This window comes from Salmo trutta, chromosome 21 (assembly GCF_901001165.1).
Source record: "Salmo trutta chromosome 21, fSalTru1.1, whole genome shotgun sequence".
Lineage (NCBI taxonomy): Eukaryota > Metazoa > Chordata > Actinopteri > Salmoniformes > Salmonidae > Salmo > Salmo trutta.
In genome coordinates this window covers 36,920,486-36,941,491 of record NC_042977.1, presented here as the reverse complement: position 1 = coordinate 36,941,491, position 21,006 = coordinate 36,920,486, and the positions used below count along the sequence as shown (strand labels likewise).

Sequence of the window (21,006 nt, the reverse complement as noted above, 5' to 3'; positions counted from 1 at the left end):
TCTCTCTAATGAAAGCAGTGAATATTAGAACAGACATAACTGGTAAATACGTTGGGGTTTTAATAGGTGTGGATGGACTGGCATACGAACTTCCTCTGCGATGTCAGGGAGGTGTGTGTCTGTGGCGCTTTCTTGCGCGTGTTTGTGTGTTCCTCTGTTCGGTTAATGTATGAGTAATGGAAAACTGTTTGACTGTAACATTCTGTTTCCTGTCCCTTGCAGCGGCGAATCAGAACGGAAACGAGACTAAGGTGAGTGCACCATGCACTTTTAAAGTGTCACAATGGAAATAAGTAATTTACTTTGTGCTATCCCTGGTAATTTTTTAATTTTTATTTATGTATATATTGTGTGTATTTTCAAACTGAAATAAATCAACCAACGCAAACCTTACGACTGTATACAGGTTTTTCTGGTGTTCAGTTCCACTCTCCGCCTCATGGGGGCACTGTTGTTCCCAACTTTCCAAACCTTACTTATTCTGTTCTAATTGCTAGAGTGAGAGAACGAGCACATCCAGTAAGCCCTGTCTCTTTCTCTCCTATTTTTGTTTGTTTAAACTTTCTCTCTTTTCCTGGGATGCCTGGATGCCACAGCAGACACCACACATCAAGTAAGTATACTTCATGGTTGTATTCCAAATATCACCCTATTCTCTATAGTGCACTACTTTTCTAATAAAATTGTATTTGTCACATGCGCTGAATACAATAGGTGTAGACCTTAGTGAAATGCTTACTTAGAAGCCCTTAACCAACAATACAGTTTTAAGAAAAATACCCCTCCAAAAATATATAACAAATAATTAAAGAGCAGCAGTAAAATAACAATAGCGAGGCTATATATAGGGTAATGATGCACCGATATGACATTTTTGGCCGATATGCGATATTTTCCTTGCCAAAAAAACCCCAATACCGATAACTGATATTTAATATTTTAGGGGCCTTTTAAGCATTCTAGTACAGTTAAATAAACACACAGACACATGGATGCCGCGGTCGAAGGCATCTCAGTGTAAGAGGCGTACCTACAGTCCCTGGTTCGAATCCAGGCTGTATCACACCCGGCCGTGATTAGGAGTCCCATCGGGCGGCCCACAATTGGCCCTGCATAGTCTGGGGTAGGCCGTCATTGTAAATAAGAATTTATTCGTAACTGACTTGCCTAGTTAAATAAAGGTTGCACACACACACCACATTGACCAAAAAGTTATTTTGTTGGCATTTATGCATGTCCCCATTTACCAGTAAAACATAATAATAACCTATTTCTTTCACTTACTTGCTGTGCTGTTTTGTTGTTCATTTGTTCAGTCGTCTCATCCAGGATATCTATGGAACGACGTTTGGGTCTTTGCGTGTCAAAAAAGATACATGTCAAATGGCACTTTGATGTGTCAAATAAGCTTGTTGACCAATCAGGACCTGAATACGACTGCACGTCGGATAATAATTTAACACGTTCATACATTTTTTACTTAGTTATTACACATTGATTACACTCACTCGTATTTCATATGTCACAACGATTCATCGATACGTATGCTATGATGCTGGTAAAGTTGTCTCGCACCTACAGTGCTGGTCATAAAAAAGCTGGATGGATGTAAACAATGTTCATCCCCAAAAACATAGCTAAACGACAATCTGCTAGTTGTCATTTTAGATGTCGTCATCTAAAATAACCCTAATTTAGAAGACAGTTCTTATTTGATTAACTTTTTAGTGGCGGGGCAGTCTTCGAAAATTCAGATGAATGACGTGCCCAAATTAAACTGCCTGCTACTCGGGCCCTGAAACTAGAATATGCATATTATTAGTAGATTTGGATAGAAAACACTCTGAAGTTTCTAAAACTGTTAGAATGGTGTCTGTGAGTATAACAGAACTCATATGGCAGGCAAAAACCTGAGAAAAATACAACCAGGAAATTAAAAATCTGGTGCCTGTAGGTTTTTCAAGTCATTGCCAATCGAACACACAGTGACTAAGGATTCATTTTTCACTTCCTAAGGCTTCCACTAGATGTCAACAGTCTTTAGAAAGTTGTTTGAGGCGTCTATGATGAACAGAGACCGAATGAGAAGGCTGGGAAGTTGGTAACCCAGGGAAGGATGTCAGTTCATTGGCGCGCATTCACGCGAGAGGTAGCTCTGTTCCAAAACGCTTTTCAAGACAATACATGGGTCCGGTTGGAATATTATTGAAGTTTCACGTTATAAAGGCCCTAAAGATTGATGCTATACAACGTTTGACATGTTTGAACGAACGTAAATAGATTTTTAAAAAACTTTTCGTTGTGACATTTTCCTCGCGCGTCCTACATTTTGAGTAGCTTACTGAACGTGCAAACAACATGGAGTAATTTGGACATAAATTATGAACTTTATCGAACAAAACATTTGTTGTGGACCTGTGATTCCTGGAAGTGCCTTCTGATGAAGATTATTAAAGGTAAGTGAATATTTCTAATGCTATTTATGCATTTAGATGACTCCAAAAATGGCGGCTATCTGTATTGCGTAGTGTATTTTTCTCAGCTCAGTACTCAGATTATTGCAAAGTGTGCTTTCCCAGTAAAGTGATTTTGAAATCTGTCAATGCGGTTGCATTCAGGAGCTGTTAATCTATAATTCTTTGAATAACAGTTTAATATTTTATCAACGTTTATGACGAGTATTTTTGTAAATTGTAGTGCTGATTCACCGGCAGTTTTGGGGGAAATACATTTTCTGAACGTCACGTGCCAATGTAAAATGCTGTTTTTGGATATAAATATGAACTTGATAGAACAAAAAATGCATGTATTGTCTAACATAATGTCCTAGGAGTGTCATCTGATGAAGATTGTCAAAGGTTAGTGCATAATTTTAGCTGGTTTTCTGCTTTTGGTGACGCCTGTCCTTGCATTGAAAATGGCTGTGTGTAATTTTTTGTCTATGTACTGTCCTAACATAATCTAACTTTATGCTTTCGCTGTAAAGCCTCTTTGAAATCGGACAATGTGGTTGGATTAAGGAGATGTTTATCTTTCAAATGGTGTAAAATTGTTGATTGTTTGAGAAATTGAAATTATTTGATTTTTGCTATCTTGTCAAGCAATCCCGTTACCGGGATCCTATCTCGAAAGGGTCCCCAACAGGTTAAACAGCTCTTATTCTCTCCCCTTCACAGTAGAAGCCTGAAACAATGTTCTAAAGACTGTTTACATCTAGTGGAAGCCTTGGGAAGTGCATTCTGACCCCACAGACACTGTATATTGGATAGGCAATCACTTGAAAAACTACAAACCTCAGATTTCCCACTTCCTGGTGTGATTTTTTTTCTCAGGTTTTTGCCTGCCATATGAGTTCTGTTATACTCACAGACATCATTCAAACAGTTTTAGAAACTTCAGTGTTTTCTATCCAAATCTACTAATTATATGCATATTCTAGCTTTTGGGCCTGAGTAGCAGGCAGTTTAATCTGTGCACCTTATTCATCCAAGCTACTCAATACTGCCCCCAGATCCCAAAGAAGTTAATGCAGATGGTGGACACACCAGATCCTGACTGTTACTTTTGATTTTGACCCTCACTTTGTTCAGGGACACATTATTCAATTTCTGTTAGTCACATGTCTGTGGAACTTGTTCAGTGTACGTCTCAGTTGTTGAATCTTGTTATGTTCATACAAATATTTACACATGTTAAGTTTGCTGAAAATTAACGCAGTTGACAGTAAGAGGACCTTTCTTTTTTGAGTTTATATACCCGCACACACACGTCAGTGTAAGGGGTTCTTGAGGAGAGAGAAGTACAGTTCCAAGCTGTCACGAGTGCTGCCAGAGTATTAGCAGCCCTGTATAGTTGTTGAGGAGGAAGCTGTCCCTAGCATGTCTTTATTTCTCATCTTATTGACGTTAAAATGAGTCTGTTTGCGGCGGTGGTGTAGATAACATTGAATCAATTCGACGTATGGGCATAGTGTTGGATCTGTGCTGTAAATTAATGATTTGGGTTTTAATGAGATGGAGATGAGGAGTAATGGATGTTCTGGATCTGAAATGAAAGATTTCAGGGGAGTCATTCGCCCAGAGGCTGAGTAGGGCTCGTGTGCGTACACAGCAGTACAGCAGTAAAAATAGGGGGTTGTTGTGTCCCCTGAGGTCTCGTTACAGTAGAGCAGCGCTCCCTCTGAAACACACAGAGAGGGGCCTGATTCCAATTCCACATCTCGCACCCCTCCCTTCTCTCTGCCCTTGCCCACTCTCTCTTTCTGTGGTTGTGAGAACAGTAGGGGAGGTGTTATTAGGGGTATTAAGATGGCTAGGGGCTTTTCCTCCAGGGGCACTCCTATGGGCACATGTGCCTTCATACATACACGCTCACTCACTCCCACAGCTAGGCCCTCAGGGGTGCCTGTAAACTCAGGGAGGGTAAACTGTTCCTAGATCTAAGTCTAAATCCCCAATCCCAAGAAAGAAAGCCCAACTGATTTCAGACCAGCACTAAACCCCTCAGGGTGAATTTGACGAAACGGTCCTCGACCCCCACCCCTCTATAAAAAGAGGTGTGTGTTTTATAATTGTGTGTATCTCTCTCTCTGTAGTTGTCGGCTGTGGTGAAGCTTCCTTCGGGGGAGGACTTCAGCTTGAACATGAACCTGCTGCATCCCATTGTCCCCCAACACAGCACCTTCAAGGTCCTCTCCACAAAGGTAACACACACGTCAAACCACTCAGCCTATCAGAACTACCATTTGCCTCAAAAAGGGCATAAAATTGCAGCCTTCAAAGTCTTTATAAGGAACCCATAGCGATGTGATTTAACACACAGCAGGTTACCAGAGAATAACCACACTGGAATGTGGTAATTAACCATTAGTAGAGAGTCCTCTTTAATACAGACCTGACTGTGTCAACACACACCAGAGAGCTTCCCTGTGAGGATTAACAAGCTCTGAAGTTGTTGGTAATTATGGACATTAATGAGTGGGAAGGACACTTGTTAGTGTACACTAATATGTGTGTATATAGTGTAGACCAGGGGTCTCACATTTTTACATTTTAGTCATTTAGCAGTAACTCTTATCCACAGCAATTTACAGGAGCAATTAGTGTTGTGCTTTTGCTCAAGGGCACATTGACAGATTTTTCACTTTGTCAGCTCTTGACCGCTAGACTACCTGCTGCCAAACCCTGTTCCTAGTACCGCCCTGTAGGTTTTTCTCCAACCATAATCTAGCGCACCCGATTCTAATAATTAGCTGGTTGATAAGCTGAACCAGGTTAGTTACAACTGGGGTTGGAGTGATACAGGAGGGAAGCTCTCCAGGAACCGGGTTGGAGAGCCCTGGTGTAGGCATCTCTCCATGGCTCTGGTGTTTCTGCTGTATTCAGTTGAACTGGTTGTGGTCGAGACGACAAATGGCACGCTTGAAAAGGTTTCAATGAGTGTGTGACTAGCTTGAAACGGATCCAATGAGTTGGTGAGAATTTCATCCTGTGTTTTGTGTGTACATGTCTAAAAGGGTTTGGGTGAGAGGGAGAGAAAGAGCCAACCCATCGAGTGTGCTTTGGGAATCTGTGGATAGGTGTAGGCTGTCGGGGCTCGCTCAGGGCATGAGATGGTGCTCAGTCTGCTAACGAGATAGTGGGACATGCCACACACACGGCACAACGGGGGTAGGATGACAGAGAGTGAAGGGAGAGATGATTTGGAGGACAGATAGACATGCAGCCTCATAGCTCAGCAGAGAGGGGAAAAGATGGAGGGACACAGAAAGAAGAAGAAATGGATTAGAAAGTGAGGTAGAGAAGTGAGAAGTTATTCCTGAGTTCCTGCCAGCCAATGCCAAAACTAGTTTACCCCCTAGAGAGAGGATGTAGCACCTCTTTCCCCCCCTCCCCACAAACACACACACACACACACACACACACACACACACACACACACACACACACACACACACACTCAGTCACTCACTCACTCACTCATAGTTCACCATGGCGACAGCAGACCCAGAGGTGCACGTGTGTTGAAGCTCAAGAGGGGTCGGGGGGAGAGAAGAAGCGGGAAGGGGTGGGTGAGGAGCGGAGAGGAGAGGGGGTGGGGGAGAGAAAGACACAGTGTTGGGGGAGAGAAAGACACAGTGTTGGGGGAGAGAAAGACACAGTGTTGGGGGAGAGGAGAGAAAGACACAGGGTTGGGGGAGAGGAAGACACAGGGTTGGGGAGAGAAAGACAACAGGGTTGGGGAGAGAAAGACACAGGTTGGGGGAGAGAAAGACACAGGGGTGGGGGAGAGAAAGACACAGGGTTGGGGGAGAGAAAGACACAGGGTTGGGGGAGAGAAAGACACAGGGTTGGGGGAGAGAAAGACACAGTGTTGGGGGAGGAGAAAGACACAGTGTTTGGGAGAGAAAGACACAGTGTTGGGGGAGAGAAAGACACAGTGTTGGGGGGAGAGAAAGACACAGGGTTGGGGGAGAGAAAGACACAGGGTTGGGGGAGAGAAAGACACAGTGTTGGGGGAGAGAAAGACACAGTGTTGGGGGAGAGAAAGACACAGTGTTGGGGGAGAGAAAGACACAGTGTTGGGGGAGAGAAAGACACAGGGTTGGGGGAGATGAAAGACACAGTGTGGGGGAGAGAAAGACACAGGGTTGGGGGAGAGAAAGACACAGTGTTGGGGGGAGAGAAAGACACAGGGTTGGGGGGAGAGAAGACACAGGGTGGGGGGAGAGAAAGACACAGTGTTGGGGGAGAGAAAGACACAGGGTTGGGGAGAGAAAGACACAGGGTTGGGGGAGAGAAAGACACAGTGTTGGGGGAGAGAAAGACACAGGGTTGGGGGAGAGAAAGACACAGGGTTGGGGGAGAGAAAGACACAGGGTTGGGGGAGAGAAAGACACAGGGTTGGGGGAGAGAGATAGACACAGGGTTGGGGGAGAGAAAGACACAGGGTTGGGGGAGAGAAAGACACAGTGTTGGGGGAGAGAGAAAGACACAGTGTTGGGGGGAAGAGAAAGACCACAGTGTTGGGGGAGAGAAAGACACAGTGTTTGGGGGAGAGAAAGACACAGGGTTGGGGGGAGAGAAAGACACAGTGTGGGGGGAGAGAAAGACACAGGGTTGGGGGAGAGAAAGACACAGGGTTGGGGGGAGAGAAAGACACCGGGTTGGGGGAGAGAAAGACACAGTGTTGGGGGGGAGAGGAAAGAAAGACACAGTGTTGGGGGAGAGAAAGACACAGTGTTGGGGGAGAGAGAAAGACACAGTGTTGGGAGGAGAGAAAGACACAGTGTTGGGGGAGAGAAAGACACAGGGTTGGGAGGGAGAAAGACACAGGGTTGGGGGAGAGAAAGACACAGGGTTGGGGGAGGAGAAAGACACAGGGTTGGGGAGAGAAAGACACAGGGTTGGGGGAGAGAAAGACACAGGGTTGGGGGAGAGAAAGACACGGGTTGGGGGGAGGAGAAAGACACAGGGTTGGGGGAGAGAAAGGACACAGTGTTGGGGGAGAGAAAGACACAGTGTTGGGGGATGAGAAAGACACAGGGTTGGGGGAGAGAAAGACACAGGGTTGGGGGAGAGAGAAAGACACAGTGTTGGGGGAGAGAAAGGACACAGTGTTGGGGGGGAGAGAAAGACACAGGGTTGGGGGGAGAGAAAGACACAGGGTTGGGGGGAGAAGACACAGTGTTGGGGGAGAGAAGACCAGGCGTTGGGGGAGAGAAAGACACAGGGTTGGGGGAGAGAAAGACACAGGGTTGGGGGGAGAGAAAGACACAGGGTTGGGGAGAGGAGAGAAAGACACAGTGTTGGGGGAGAGAAAGACACAGGGTTGGGGGAGAGAAAGACACAGGGTTGGGGGAGAGAAAGACACAGTGTTGGGGGAGAGAAAGACACAGTGTTGGGGAGAGGAGAGAAAGACACAGGGGTGGGGGAGAGAAAGACACAGGGTTGGGGGAGAGAAAGACACAGGGGTGGGGGAGAGAAAGACACAGGGTTGGGGGAGAGAAAGACACAGTGTTGGGGAGAGGAGAGAAAGACACAGGGGTGGGGGGAGAGAAAGACACAGGGTTGGGGGAGGAGAAAAAAACAGGGTTGGGGAGAGGAGAGAAGACACAGGGTTGGGGGAGAGAAAGACACAGGGTTGGGGAGAGAAAGACACAGGGTTGGGGGAGAGAAAGGACACAGGGTTGGGAGGGAGGAGAAAGACACAGGGTTGGGGGAGAGAAAGACACAGGGTTGGGGGAGAGAAAGACACAGTGTTGGGGAGGGGAGAGAAAGACCCAGTGTTGGGGAGAGGAGAGAAAGACACAGTGTTGGGGGAGAGAAAGACACAGGGTTGGGGGAGAGAAAGACACAGTGTTGGGGGAGAGAAAGACACAGGGTTGGGGGAGAGAAAGACACAGGGTTGGGGGAGAGAAAGACACAGGGTTGGGGGAGAGAAAGACACAGGGTTGGGGGGAGAGAAAGACACAGGGTTGGGGGAGAGAAAGACACAGGGTTGGGGGAGAGAAAGACACAGTGTTGGGGAGGGGAGAGAAAGACACAGTGTTGGGGGAGGAGAGAAAGACACAGTGTTGGGGGAGAGAAAGACACAGTGTTGGGGGAGAGAAAGACACAGGGTTGGGGGAGAGAAAGACACAGTGTTGGGGGAGAGAAAGACACAGTGTTGGGGGAGAGAAAGACACAGGGTTGGGGAGAGAAAGACACAGGGTTGGGGGAGAGAAAGACACAGGGTTGGGGGAGAGAAAGACACAGGGTTGGGGGAGAGAAAGACACAGGGGTTGGGGGAGAGAAAGACACAGTGTTGGGGGGAGAGAAAGACACAGTGTTGGGGGAGAGAAGACACAGTGTTGGGGGAGAGAAAGACACAGGGTTGGGGGAGAGAAAGACACAGGGTTGGGGAGAGGAGAGAAGACACAGGGTTGGGGGAGAGAAAGACACAGTGTTGGGGGAGAGAAAGACACAGTGTTGGGGAGAGGAAGAAAAGACACAAGTGTTGGGGGAGAGAAAGACACAGGGTTGGGGGGAGAGAAAGACACAGTGTTGGGGGAGAGAAAGACACAGGGTTGGGGGAGAGAAAGACACAGTGTTGGGGGAGAGAAAGACACAGGGTTGGGGGAGAGAAAGACACAGTGTTGGGGGAGAGAAAGACACAGGGTTGGGGAGAGGAGAGAAAGACAGAGGGTTGGAGAGTGCAGGCCCTGTGCACTCCCACAAAGCCTTGTCTGTTTCCTGGTACTCAGGGCTCCACGGGCTCTCATGGCCGGCCCTAGACACACACTCACACACTTGCAAAACCCACACAGTCACATTACATATTGTATTCATTCACATGCACTGTTTCTTGGGCAAACGGTATTCGCACCCAACACAGGGACGCACACACGCGCACACATACACACACACACACACACACAGGGAGACACACACACACACAGGGAGACACACACACACACACACACACACACCCACACAGGGACACACACACACACACACACACAGGGAGACACACACACACACAGGGAGACACACACACACAGGGAGACACACACACACACACACAGAGACACACACCACACACACAGGGAGACACACACACACACACACACACACACAACACACAGGGAGACACAACACACACACACAGGGAGACACACACACACACACAGGGGAGACACACACACACACACAGGGAGACACACACACACACACAGGGAGACACACACACACAGGAGACACACACACACACACACCCAGGAGACACACACACACGGAGACACACACAGGGAGACACACACACACACACGGAGACACACACACACACACACGGAGACACACACACACACACACGGAGACACACACACACGGAGACACACACACACGGAGACACACACAGACACACACACGGAGACACATGCACGCGCACATACATGGCCGGCCCTTAGCACACACCTTGCAACACCCACACAGACACATTACATATTGTATTCAATTCACATGCACTGTTTCTTGGGCAAACGGTATTCGCACCCAACACAGGGACGCACGCACACACACGCACAACACACACCACACACACACACACACACACACACACCACACACACACACACACACACACACCACACACACACCCACATGGAGACACACACACATGGAGACACACCACACAGGGAGACACACACACACACACAGGTGAGACACAAACACACACACAGGGGAGACACACACAACACGGGAGACACCCACACACACACAGGGAGACACACACACACACACACAGGGAGACACACACACACACACAGGGAGACACACACAGGGAGACACACCACACACACACACACAGGGAGACACACACACACACACACTGGGAGACACACACACACTGGGAGACACACACACACAGGGAGACACACACACACACACAGGGAGACACACACACACACACACACATGGAGACACACACACACACACACACACTCACATGGAGACACACACACACAACACATGGAGACACACACACAGGGAGACACACACACACACACAGGGAGACACACACACACACACAGGGAGACACACACACAGGGAGACAGAGACACACACACACACACGGAGACACACACACACAGGGAGAGACACACACAACACACACACACACAGGAGAGACACACACACGGACACACACACACACACACACACACGGACACACACACACAGGAGAGACACACACACACACAACACAGGGAGACACATATACACACAACACAGGGAGACACATACACACACACACAAGGAGACACATACACACACACAACACAGGGAGACACACACACACAACACAGGGAGACGCACACATGGAGACACACACAACACACACAGGGAGACACATATACACACACACAACACAGGGAGACACATATACACACACAGGGACACATACACACAGGGAACACACCACCAGGAGACACACACACACACACACAGGGAGACACACACACACACACATGGAGACACACACAGGGAGACACACACACACACAGGGAGACACACACACACACACATGGAGACACACACACACATGGAGACACACACACACATGGAGACACACACACACGGAGACACACACACATGGAGACACACACACACACACAGGGAGACACACACACACACACAGGGAGACACACACACATGGAGACACACACACATGGAGACACACACATGGAGACACACACAGGGAGACACACACACACACGGAGACACACACACACACACGGAGACACAAACACACACACGGAGACACAAACACACACACGGAGACACACACACACACGGAGACACACACACACAGGGAGACACACACACACACAGGGACACACACACACACAGGGACACACACACACACAGGAGACACCACACACACACACACACACAGGGAGACACACACACACACACACCCACACAGGAGACACACCACACACACAACACACAGGGAGACACCACACACACACACACAGGAGACACACACACACACACACAGGGAGACACACACACACACACACACACACACACACAGGGACCACACACACACACACACACATGGAGACACACACAACACACACAGCCGAGACACACACCACACAGGGAGACACACACACACACACAGGGAGACACACACACACACATGGAGACACACACACATGGAGACACACACACACACATGGAGACACACACACACATGGAGACACACACACAACACAGGGACACACACACACAGACACACACACACAGGGTGACACACACACACACACAGGGAGAGACACACACAGGACACACACACACAGGAGACACACACGGACACACACACACAGGGAGACACACACAACACACAGGGAGACACACACACAACACAGGGAGACACACACACATGGAGACACACACACACAACACAGGAGAACACTACACACACACAGGAGACACTACACACAGGGAGACACACACACCATGGACACACACACAGGGAACACACACACACACACACAGGGACACACACAGGGACACACACACAGGGAACACACACGGGAGACACACACAGGGAGACACACACAGGGAGACACCACAGGGAGACCCACACACACACAGGGACACACCACACACACACACAGGGAGACACACACACACACACACAGGGAGACACACACACACACAGGAGACCACACACACACACACCACAGGGAGACCCACACACACACACACACACACACACGCAGGGCGCAGACACCACACACACACACAGGAGACACACACACACACATGGAGACACCACACATGAGACACACCCACACATGGAGACACACACACACCAGGGAGACACACACACACAGGGACACACACACACACAGACACACACAGGGTGACACACACACACACACAGGGAGAGACACACACAGGGACACACACACAGGAGAGACACACACACACACACACACACACAGGAGAGACACACACACACAACACAGGGAGACACACACACACAACACAGGGAGACACACACACATGGAGACACACACAACACAACACAGGGAGACACATACACACACACAGGGAGACACATACACACAGGGAGACACACACACACATGGACACACACACAGGGAGACACACACACACACACACAGGGACACACACAGGGACACACACACAGGGAGACACACACAGGGAGACACACACAGGGAGACACACACAGGGAGACACACACAGGGAGACACACACACACACACAGGGAGACACACACACACACACAGGGAGACACACACACACACACACAGGGAGACACACACACACACAGGGAGACACACACACACAGGGAGACACACACACACAGGGAGACACACACATGGAGACACACACATGGAGACACACACATGGAGACACACACACACACACAGGGAGACACACACAGGGAGACACACACACACACACACAACACAGGGAGACACACACACAAAACACAGGGAGACACACACACACAACACAGGGAGACACATATACACACACACAGGGAGACACACACACACATGGAGACACACACACAACACAGGGAGACACATATACACACAACACAGGGAGACACACACACACAACACAACACAGGGAGACACATATACACACACACACAGGGAGACACACACACACAGGGAGACACACACACACACAGGGAGACACACACACACAGGGAGACACACACACACAGGGAGACACACACACACAGGGAGACACACACACACACACGGGAGACACACACACACAGGGAGACACACACACGCAGGGAGACACACACACGCAGTGAGACGCACACACGCAGGGAGACGCACACACGCAGGGAGACGCACACACGCAGGGAGACGCACACACGCAGGGACACGCACACACGCAGGGACACGCACACACACACACACGCAGGGAGACGCACACACACAGGGAGACGCACACACACACAGGGAGACGCGCACACACACACAGGGAGACGCACACACACACAGGGAGACACACACACACAGGGAGACACACACACACACACAGGGAGACACACACACACATGGAGACACACACACACATGGAGACACACACACACATGGAGACACACATGGAGACACGCGCACACACACGCACACACAGGGAGACACACACACACATATGGAGACACACACACACACACACACATGGAGACACACACACACACACACATGGAGACACACACACACACACATGGAGACACACACACACAGGGAGACACACACACACAGGGAGACACACACACACAGGGACACACACACAGGGACACACACACAGGGAGACACACACACACAGGGAGACACACACACACACAGGGACACACACACACACAGGGAGACACACACAGGGAGACACACACACACACACACAGGGAGACACACACACACACACACATGGAGACACACACACACATGGAGACACACACACACATGGAGACACACACACACAGGGAGACACACACACACAGGGAGACACACACACACACAGGGAGACACACACACACAGGGAGACACACACAGGGACACACACACACATGGAGACACACACACACACACATGGAGACACACACACACACACATGGAGACACACACACACAGGGACACACACACACATGGAGACACACACACACACACATGGAGACACACACACACATGGAGACACACACACACATGGAGACACACACACACATGGAGACACACACACACACAGGGAGACACACACACACACAGGGAGACACACACACACACAGGGAGACACACACACACACATGGAGACACACACAGGGAGACACACACACACATGGAGACACACACAGGGAGACACACACACACACACAGGGAGACACACACAGGGAGACACACACACACACACGGAGACACACACACACACACACACACACACGGAGACACACACACACACACACACACACAGGGAGAGACACACACAGGGAGAGACACACACAGGGAGACACACACACAGGGAGACACACGGACACACACACACACACACAGGGAGAAACACACACACACGGACACACACACACAGGGAGAGACACACACACACACACACAACACAGGGAGACACACACACAAAACCCAGGGAGACACACACACAAAACCCAGGGAGACACACACACACAACACAGGGAGACACATATACACACACACAGGGAGACACACACACACATGGAGACACACACACAACACAACACAGGGAGACACATATACACACAACACAGGGAGACACACACACAAAACACAGGGAGACACACACACACAACACAGGGAGACACATATACACACACACACAGGGAGACACACACACACATGGAGACACACACACAACACAACACAGGGAGACACATATACACACAACACAGGGAGACACACACACACACAACACAACACAGGGAGACACATATACACACACACACGGACACACACACACAGGGAGAGACACACACACACACACACACAACACAGGGAGACACACACACAAAACCCAGGGAGACACACACAACACAACACAGGGAGACACATATACACACAACACAGGGAGACACACACACAAAACACAGGGAGACACACACACACAACACAGGGAGACACATATACACACACACAGGGAGACACACACACACATGGAGACACACACACAACACAACACAGGGAGACACATATACACACAACACAGGGAGACACACACACACACAACACAACACAGGGAGACACATATACACACACACAGGGAGACACACACACACAGGGAGACACACACACACAGGGAGACACACACACACAGGGAGACACACACACACACAGGGAGACACACACACACACACACACAGGGAGACACACACACACACACACACAGGGAGACACACACACACAGGGAGACACACACACACACACACAGGGAGACACACACACACACACAGGGAGACACACACACACACACACACAGGGAGACACACACACACAGGGAGACACACACACGCAGGGACACGCACACACGCAGGGACACGCACACACGCAGGGACACGCACACACAGGGAGACGCACACACACAGGGAGACGCACACACACACAGGGAGACACACACACACACAGGGAGACACACACACACACAGGGAGACACACACACACACAGGGAGACACACACACACAGGGAGACACACACACACAGGGAGACACACACACACACAGGGAGACACACACACACACAGGGAGACACACACACACACAGGGAGACACACACACACACAGGGAGACACACACACACAGGGAGACACACACACACAGGGAGACACACACAACACAGGGAGACACACACACAGGGAGACACACACACATGGAGACACACACACACACACATGGAGACACACACACACATGGAGACACACATACACATGGAGACACGCACACACATGGAGACACGCACACACATGGAGACACGCACACACAGGGAGACACACACACACACAGGGAGACACACACACACACAGGGAGACACACACACACACACAGGGAGACCACCAGGACACACACACACAGGGAGACACACACACACAGGGAGACACACACACACACACAGGGAGACACACACACACACAGGGAGACACACACACACACACACACACAGGGAGACACACACACACACACAGGGAGACACACACACACACACAGGGAGACACACACACACACAGGGAGACACACACACACACAGGGAGACACACACACACACACAGGGAGACACACACACACACAGGGAGACACACACACACAGGGAGACACACACACACACACACACACACAGGGAGACACACACACACGGAGACACACACAGGGAGACACACACACACGGAGACACACACACACACACACGGAGACACACACACACACACGGAGACACACACACACGGAGACACACACACACGGAGACACACACAGACACACACACGGAGACACATGCACGCGCACATACATGGCCGGCCCTAGACACACACTTGCAACACCCACACAGACACATTACATATTGTATTCATTCACATGCACTGTTTCTTGGGCAAACGGTATTCGCACCCAACACAGGGACGCACGCACACACACGCACACACACGCACACACACACACACACACACACACACACACACACACACACACACACACACATGGAGACACACACACATGGAGACACACACACAGGGAGACACACACACACACACAGGGAGACACAAACACACACACAGGGAGACACACACACAGGGAGACACACACACACACACACAGGGAGACACACACACACACACACAGGGAGACACACACACACACACAGGGAGACACACACACACACAGGGAGACACACACACACACACACACAGGGAGACACACACACACACTGGGAGACACACACACACTGGGAGACACACACACACAGGGAGACACACACACACACACAGGGAGACACACACACACACACACACATGGAGACACACACACACACACACACACTCACATGGAGACACACACACACACACATGGAGACACACACACAGGGAGACACACACACACACACAGGGAGACACACACACACACACAGGGAGACACACACACAGGGAGACAGAGACACACACACACACACGGAGACACACACACACAGGGAGAGACACACACAGGGACACACACACACACAGGGAGAGACACACACACGGACACACACACACAGGGAGAGACACACACACACGGACACACACACACAGGGAGAGACACACACACACACAACACAGGGAGACACATATACACACAACACAGGGAGACACATACACACACAACACAAGGAGACACATACACACACAACACAGGGAGACACACACACACAACACAGGGAGACGCACACATGGAGACACACACAACACAACACAGGGAGACACATATACACACAACACAACACAGGGAGACACATATACACACACAGGGAGACACATACACACAGGGAGACACACACACACAGGGAGACACACACACACACACACACAGGGAGACACACACACACACACACATGGAGACACACACAGGGAGACACACACACACACAGGGAGACACACACACAACACATGGAGACACACACACACATGGAGACACACACACACATGGAGACACACACACACGGAGACACACACACATGGAGACACACACACACACACAGGGAGACACACACACACACACAGGGAGACACACACACACACAGGGAGACACACACACACACACACACAGGGAGACACACACACATGGAGACACACACACACATGGAGACACACACATGGAGACACACACAGGGAGACACACACACACACGGAGACACACACACACACACGGAGACACAAACACACACACGGAGACACAAACACACACACGGAGACACACACACACACGGAGACACACACACACAGGGAGAGACACACACACACAGGGAGACACACACACACACAGGGAGACACACACACACACAGGGAGACACACACAAACACACCACCCACAGGGAGACACACACACACACACACACACAGGGAGACACACACACACACACACAGGGAGACACACACACACACACACAGGGAGACACACACACACACACACACAGGGAGACACACACACACACAGGGAGACACACACACACACACACACACAGGGAGACACACACACACACACACACAGGGAGACACACACACACACAGGGAGACACACACACACACACACACACAGGGAGACACACACACACACACACAGGGAGACACACACACACACAGGGAGACACACACACACACACAGGGAGACACACACACACACATGGAGACACACACACATGGAGACACACACACACACATGGAGACACACACACACACAGGGAGACACACACACACACAGGGAGACACACACACACACAGACACACACACAGGGTGACACACACACACACACAGGGAGAAACACACACAGGGACACACACACACAGGGAGAGACACACACACGGACACACACACACAGGGAGAGACACACACACCCAACACAGGGAGACACACACACACAACACAGGGAGACACACACACATGGAGACACACACAACACAACACAGGGAGACACATACACACACACAGGGAGACACATACACACAGGGAGACACACACACACATGGACACACACACAGGGAGACACACACACACACACACAGGGACACACACAGGGACACACACACAGGGAGACACACACAGGGAGACACACACAGGGAGACACACACAGGGAGACACACACAGGGAGACACACACACACACACAGGGAGACAGAGACACACACACAGGGAGAGACATACACAGGGAGACACACACACAGGGAGACACACGGACACACAAACACACACAGGGAGAGACACACACACAGACACACACACACACACACGTGGGAGAGACATACACAACACAACACAGGGAGACACAAACACACACAACACAACACAGGGAGACACATATACACAACACAGGGAGACACATACACAACACAGGGAGACACACACACAATACAGGGAGACACATATACACACAACACAACACAGGGAGACACATATACACACACAACAACACAGGGAGACACACACAACAACACAGGGAGACACATATACACACAACACAACACAGGGAGACACATATACACACAACACAACACAGGGAGACACATATACACACAACACAACACAGGGAGACACATATACACACAACACAACACAGGGAGACACATACACACACAACACAGGGAGACACATACACACACAACACAGGGAGACACATACACACACAACACAGGGAGACACATACACACACAACACAGGGAGACACATACACACACACACAACACAGGGAGACACATATACACACAACACAACACAGGGAGACACATATACACACAACACAACACAGGGAGACACATATACACACAACACAACACAGGGAGACACATATACACACAACACAGGGAGACACACACACACACAACACAACACAGGGAGACACACACAACACAACACAGGGAGACACATACACACACAACACAACACAACACAGGGAGACATATACACACAACACAACACAGGGAGACATACACACACAACACAACACAGGGAGACATACACACACAACACAACACAGGGAGACACATACACACACAACACAACACAGGGAGACACATACACACACAACACAACACAGGGAGACACACACACACACAACACAACACAGGGAGACACACACAACACAGGGAGACACATACACACACAACACAACACAACACAGGGAGACACATATACACACAACACAACACAGGGAGACACATATACACACAACACAACACAGGGAGACACATATACACACAACACAGGGAGACACACATACACACAACACAGGGAGACACACACACACAACACAGGGAGACACATATACACTCAACACAGGGAGACACACAACACAGGGAGACACATATACACACAACACAGGGAGACACATATACACACAACACAGGGAGACACACAGGGAGACAGAGACACACACACACAGGGAGACACACACACAGGGAGACACACACACACACAGGGAGACACACACACACACAGGGAGAGACACACACACAGGGAGAGACACACAGGGAGACACACACATCAGTTGATGGGTGCATTCCTCCCGTTAGGCACACTTAGAGACTGGCTGATTTCTGAATAGGTGAATTGTGTGCGTTGTGTGAAAAAGGGAGCGAGAGAGTGTGTGCTGAGATTATTTGATGCTTGTCTGACTTAATTTTAGTAGATTCTGGTATGAGAAGGAAGAAGTACAGAAAAACAGACCTCCCTTTTATCCCTAACCTGTCTCCAACTAACTTCTCTTGAGTCCCATGGCTGTGCAGAAGTCAGACTAGCTGCAGTGCTCACTGTTTATCAGGGTGCATTGGGTTCCTTTCACTCCAAATGTTTGTTTAATTTCCCTGACGCACAGTTCAGTCACTGAATTAATAACGAGTCGAACTGAATAGAAATTAAGAATGGGCTGGCATGGTTAAGAGCTTTGATTGATGTACCAATTGGTTTCATACAGCCGCTCTCAACACTGCAGCAGACTTCCTTGGTTGGTTTTGGGTCGAATTCGGGCGTAACAACGACTTCTCAGAGATGACCTCCACCTGCGACCTGGAGCCATGATTGTGCTTCCGTTGTGGTTGTGGTCGAGAGGCAACCTTTTTTTTGCATGAAATTAACATGCATTACCATTTCTTCCGACAGTGGAAGAATTGCTATGGCTCGCTGCATGAAAGAAGGCAAGCGGCGCAGTGGTCTAGGGCACTGCATCGCAGTGCTAGCTGTTCCACTAGAGATTCTGGGTTCGAGTCCAGGCTCTGTCTCA

General features: G+C 49.8%; 1 pseudogene; it reads left to right on the top strand.

The window, feature by feature from the left end:
- Positions 1-21,006, top strand: part of LOC115156448 (protein SGT1 homolog) — a 48,250-nt pseudogene that overhangs the window by 10,913 nt on the left and 16,331 nt on the right.